Here is a 6,668-nt window from a genome sequence, read left to right on the forward strand (position 1 = left end):
ACAGTTATTTTAGATATGTAGATATAAAATAACTGTTTTATTTTAATATATTTTATATAATGAATGAACTATAAATAAATTAAGTAGTACATGTATATTCACTGCTTAATTAATTTATTCATTGTTCATTAATAAAAGGGATATTTAGAGCATACATACAACACATATACATATACAAAGAGCTATGTTCTCACGGGGAGCCAGGTTTAAGTTCGGCCTACGTCGTGTCCCACTTCCTTTCTCTTCCCCTATACTTTTATGTCAGCTCCATGTCCTATAAAGTAAAGGCTAAAAGCCTATAAATTAAAAGGAAATGAAAAAAGTGTGAGAGAGAGAGATCTCCGGTGACTTTACATTAGTGTTGTTTGATAGCAGATGAGCGAGTTGTCCCTATTCAGAGTCAAATTCAAATGTATGAACACCCTAATAATAGGCTTTCAGCAGGTAATATTCATCCTCTGTTGGACATAAGTAGGCCCAATATACGTAGAATATGAAGGGCTCTTCCCAGCATCTTAAAACTAGGTCAAAAGTCAGCTCTGTCACAGGAGACTGAGAACAGCCCTGTATTAACATAATGAGACATATCATGTCAGTAGGTGGCAGATTGCATCTTTCATTTGTTGGCATGTAGCTTGAAAGGTCATCCGGAGCCCCGTCACCAACAACCTCTCAGGGTTCCTGCAAGCCCACGGAAAAGTCCCAGGATGGCCAGATTCGCAGTGATAAACGCAGTGCTTTTAGTAAGACGATACATGTAGCACCCATGTAGGCCTGTACCTACGGGGCTAAAGCTGGAGTGTCGTCCCACAGCCGCAGCGAAAGCATCAAATTACCCCTCTCTACTACAGCCTACAACAGCCCCTCTGTGGAATGACATCACCGCCAGTGCATACCTGCTAGTGATTACGGTCTCCTCAAGCAAAATGCTTCCAGCCATCTATTACGGCATAGCACCATATGAGTTGAATCACTACAACGTTTTCTTTTTACACTCTGTGCCAACTTACTTTAATGGTATCCCTTTTTCCACAGGCCTGTTGTTTTATTTTGCCGACCTGTTGTTTGTGCTCCAAAATTAAAACCATGGCACGCCATAAGTGTGTTGTAATAACGTGATCTCCATTTTCTTCTTGGCTTCCGCCACTTGATTTTTTTTTTCTCCAAATTCCTCTTTTAGAAAGCAAGGCTCTCCACAGGGAAAATTAAACAGAAACTTTATACCTTTCTTTTTAAAGGAATTAAATGTGCGTTCCTTCTCTAAAGTGTCAGTCAAACTCCCACTTGGTGGTCTGGACTTGTGAGTGTCTACGTAGAGACTGACGCTGGCGGCTATAGCGGTACATGGTAATTATTTTAAGAGGAAAAAGATTACAGTGCTTTTTATCAATTAAGAAATAGTTCGTAAAAGGCCATAATGCCTCAGATAATGTCCTACCTGAAAGCAAAACATTATTCCAACAGTGTTTGACATAATCTGTCTTTTGTTATTAAATGAAGCGTGGCAAATTAAATCTGATGATTTCTTTGCACATACATGGAACGATTTTTAAATAGTTTTTTTTTTTCTTTTTTTTCTCAGCCAAAAATCATAAACAAAATGGAGCACATTAAATGTTTGATTAGTTGATGAGTTCGCATCATGTATGCTTCGTTTATCATCAACCGCTGAAGTTTTGAACATCAGTCTTTGTAGAATGTTTACTCTCACAGATGAATGCAAAAATAACTCAATCAATCTTTGGAAGAAGAATTGTGTTAAAACATAACAGTGATTAAATTAAATTAAATTAAATTAAATTAAATTAAATTGAATTGAATTGAATTGAATTGAATTGAAATTAAATTAAATTAAATTAAATTAAATTAAATTGAATTGAATTGAATTGAATTGAATTGTTATTATAAAACAAACATAATGTAATATTAATAATACTATTATTATTATTATTATTATTATTATTTAGCTGGTGTTTGCTTTTAATATTTTTTTCTTCTTTGATTTAGTCTGTTGTTAGAACTTTACTGTATCCTGTTTCCCACAGATTTATAAACAGAACAAGCACTTAGTCTGCAATCTCAATGGCATCGCTTCTGTAAATGTAAATGGTTTATTGTGTCTGCTTAAACACAAACAGCGCTGGTCCAGTCTGTGAAGTCATTTCTGTAGGATTCAGAAATGAGATCAGATCAGTTTATGATGGCAACAGTTGATTTGTGCTTCTACTTCCTGTGTTTAGACTGGCTGCCGATACACACACATGATCTCCCACATGCACATCACTCACTTTCAATGCCCCATCCCACAATAGGCCCACCCTCGGTTGGAATCCCCCCGATATGAGTGTGTGTCTTGTCTGATTTTCTTTTATTTTGTTTGTGTTGTCACAACTTCTCACGTCTGATCCAGTACGTGTATGTGCGTGTATGTTTGACCTTCTTGTGAATTGTTGCTTCCAGCTTAGTGTGAAAGAGTCAACTGCTCATCATGACAAATCTTACAGGAATGCCACAGAAAGCTGCAAGCAGCCAAATCCCCATGCATCTTGGCTGAACTAGTCCCTTCAGTCATAAAATGTCACTGAGAATTTCAGAGTAGAACGACTCGCCTGAACTTGACTGTATTCTTTATTAGGCTACATATGGATTGCCTCTAAGATGCTGTATTGATTGCACAGGTTAATGAAGAACAAAGTGTGAGGCAGACAGTTGAAAGAGAGCAAGACCTCAATATACAGGAAAAAACAATCAAACAGAAAATCCAATCAAAGTATCAAAGCACAACAAAATGAGTAAACGTCTAGGGGCGAAAAAGAGGAACAGAAAATGCTGTGCATGTCAAAGAGAGAGACTGGAATCATTGTCCAAGACTTTCAATATCTCAACACTAATCTACAAGGAGAAAAGGAAGTGAAAATGGATGCATTCCATCTAGTGCTGTCTGTAACATGTGCCAGGTAGAGCGGGAACAGGTTAAATTAATCAGCTGCTCTTGTTGCTCAGCTCAATTCAGATGTAGGTACAGCATGGACCCATATCTGCAGATGGGGTCAGCCATGAAATATGGTGTGATATTGTCAAATTGATGGAGGTCAGAGAATAAAGGGAATGAATTTATCATGGCTTGTGCATGATACATGGAGCAGTACGGCTAAAGCGCACAGGGCAGGCATCTGCGTTGGGAGAGTGAATGCAGTCTTGAAACACTATTTTCTCTGCACACTGGAAGCATATTATTAAAAAGCTCAGTTTGCTAAATTGAATGGGCATACTAGATTACACGGAGCTCCTAAAAAAGGGCCCATGACAATATTGGCGTCAAGTTTTGAAGGTAAGGAGGTATCAAATGTGCTGGTTTTGATGGCATGACCTGGCAAAGGCTTAGCTCCTCATAAATTACATTTGATGCGCAAATGTTTTAAGATCGTTATTATTATTACTGTGTATATGGTATAGAAGTGTTTTTAAATTAAAACTACAATGTAAATTATTTAGGCCTATTTAACATCGAAGGGGTTTGGTGCAGTCTTGATGGGGAAATTTTTTTTTTTTTTTTTTACGATGTATTTGAACAGATTTTTTCTTTTTGAGGATTCCTTTTTTCTGTTGTGTAAAAACAAAAAAAATGTTTCCTGTGTTTTTCATGTGTTGCTGTGGCAGGACAGCACATGCATTTTGAATTTTGTTGTTTGTTTTTGGAAGGAATATCGAGCCGCGGACAATCTAATGAAAAGTTGAGACAACATTGTTGCTGTGCTTTCCACTACTGATGACAACCGCAACAACCTCTCAGCAGAACATTAAAAATGGCACATTTCAGCGCCAGATCACCTCCCATTATAATACCCATTAACAAAATGAAAACTGTAGCTCAACAAATGGAAATGCTTCCTTTATACAGTATTATATACATTCTTGTTACAAGCTATTTCATATTTCAAGTGGTGGAGACAAAACCGTCTGTTTCATAAATTGTCGACTGCACACAATTTCTGTCCGACCACAGAAATAAAGAGAAAATAAGAAGTTAAGTCCCTACTCCTCATGTAGCCGAAGCTGCAAACTTTCCCCTTTCCTAATTATTACAGTATGTTTTGCAGATGACTACAGATGTTTTCTGTTAACGGTAGTTTTGTTTCAATTACGAATGGAAAATAATATGAATGTTGTTGTTTTGTAAATGCACACAAACACTTTTTTTATCCATCTGTCTGCACTCTCATCTACCGTCTGCTGCATGTCTTATCACATTCGCAACATATATGTACACATCATGCAATCAATTCTCATTTCATGTATGCAATTATACCAATATTATTTACACAGCATTGTGTACACAGCACTCTGCAAGCTTCTCTGGCACATGAACACACGTAACCCCCCATAGTGAAATAACCAGCGATGTGCATCTGCAGAGCCCGATGGTCACGTGATACATCTGGAGGTTTCCAGTTCTATGCCCTAGTTGGCTGGAGATGAGGGGGACCTCACAGCCTAGAGAGAGAGAGAGAGAAAGGGATGACATTGACTTGTCCTAACACTTCAGTGGCCGTGTGAGGGATGCTCCCATGGAGGTGGGGGAGGGCTATTTCTCACTGCCTCATGGTGCAGCACCGTCAGTGCACCGTCCTAGCGTACAGTTACCAAACTGAGACACTGCCACACATCCATGACAGAGCTCCAGACAATAATTAGGAGAGGGAACAGGCCGTGTGTGTGTGAAGGACTGGGTGACGCAGATATACATTAATATGTATTATGCACTATGTATTACTCTGTGTATCATGTTGCTGTTGTGCAGCAGGTAGGATTGTATCGGCAAAGCCATCACACACAGAGCTCAGCGCCTCTGTGTGGATATCTGTGTCTAATCTCCTATTCTGTGTGCCAGCTGAGTGTCTGTCAGCGTGCAGGACAAGAGGGAAGTTTTGCATTTGTGGACACTCAGGGACAGGATGTGGATGGCTCTGTATGTAGTCAAGCATGGAGCGAAGTCAGGGTCTGTCACTGCCAGCATCTGCTGCCCATTCCAGGCCGCCCCAGTGGCACTGACCAAGCGGCAGCAGTCTCTCTCACACACACATACTTAAACACACACTGGGCCAGCACCAAAGAAGTGGGAAGGAACATGTTTTCTCCCTCTTCTTCTGGAGTTTAGTTCTCAACTGTTGAATTGCGACCCAGAAGTGGGTACGTGCATATATTTAACTGAAAATACAGTAATAACAGTAACACTGAGAACTATTATCACAATTTTAAATAGGCTGTTTTTTTTATTTTATTACATTTTAAAATGTAATTTATTCCTGTGATGGCAAAGCCAAATTTTCAGCAACCATTACTCCAGTGTCAAATTCCTTCAGAAGGCATTCTAAAATGCTGATTTGCTTCTCAAGAAACATTTCTTTTTATAATCATCGATGATAAAAACAGTTGACCCTTTTTACTTTTTACCCTTTTTATTTCTGGGGTTCGCAATAGTGAAAGTCGTCATAGTTGGGTAAACTTTTATAGTAGTGAATGATAAAATATTGTTGCATTCCCATTTTCTCCAATAGCAAAAGAAAAACAAAATCACGATAATGTTTCTATGACTTTACAAAAGAGGAAAAAAATATTGAGGGAGTGAATATGTTGGTCAGAAGAGACGAAGATGTCAAATTTGCCATCACTCCTGCAGCCGTTGTAGTAGAAAAAACTCATTTGGCAGCATGATTTAATGTAATTTAATGGTAATATAAGACAAAGTAAAGTGTTAAATGTATTATTATTATTATTATTATTATTATTATTATTAATTAATATATACTATTTGGCAGGATAGTTTGATGAATAGATAGTTTCAAAGAATAGAAATTTATGTAAAATAAATCTCTTTTTAACATTATAAATATCTTTACTGAACTCCATTTAATTAATTTAATGTATCCTTTCTAAATAAAAGTGTTAATTTCTTTAAAAAATAAAAATCTTACCTACCCCCAACTTTTGAACGGTAGTAAGTGTACACGAAACTCATTTCGGTCCCGTGTTAGATCGCTGCTCGATATCCTCTATAAAATCTGGGGCCTAAAGGAAAACAAGTAAAAAATTACATATTTTGTTTGTGTGCTCACAACTTCAGTGCAGCAGGTGAATGGAACTGCATCCTGGACTGCATTTCTCCAATCTGGACCCCCAGGTGTGTGAGTGTGTGCGTTTCTGCGGGTTGGATGGTGGGTATGTTTTGGTGTGGGTGGGAAATTGGGCCGTGTGTGAGGGGGTGTTTGTGTCCTGCAGTGGGAGAAAGAGAAAAAGAGAGTGAGAGTGAGAGAGGAAGTGATGAAGGGTGAAAGCAGGGGGAGATGAGACACTTTGATGATGTTAATTTTGGGTTTATCTCACAGATGGTATGAATGATTTCTATTTGGTTGGAGCTCATCTAGAACACCAGGGGTCCTTTTATCTTTCCTCCTCTTATTTATTTATTTACCTATTTTATCACCGGACCCCCCACCTCCACCCCACATCTTCCTGAACTCCACTACAGCACTTTTGTTTTGATTACCTTGTTAACATTTCACTTCATTGAAAATGTAGTTCCCTTTGTGTTTAGAGAAGAGGCTCCGTGTGGATTGATTTTGATAAATGGGAAGTCTGGTCTGAAGAGCAAAATAACAATTCTCTTT

The sequence above is a fragment of the Sinocyclocheilus grahami genome, unplaced genomic scaffold, assembly GCF_001515645.1.
Source record: "Sinocyclocheilus grahami isolate Dianchi unplaced genomic scaffold, SAMN03320097.WGS_v1.1 scaffold17.1, whole genome shotgun sequence".
Taxonomy (NCBI): Eukaryota; Metazoa; Chordata; class Actinopteri; order Cypriniformes; family Cyprinidae; genus Sinocyclocheilus; species Sinocyclocheilus grahami.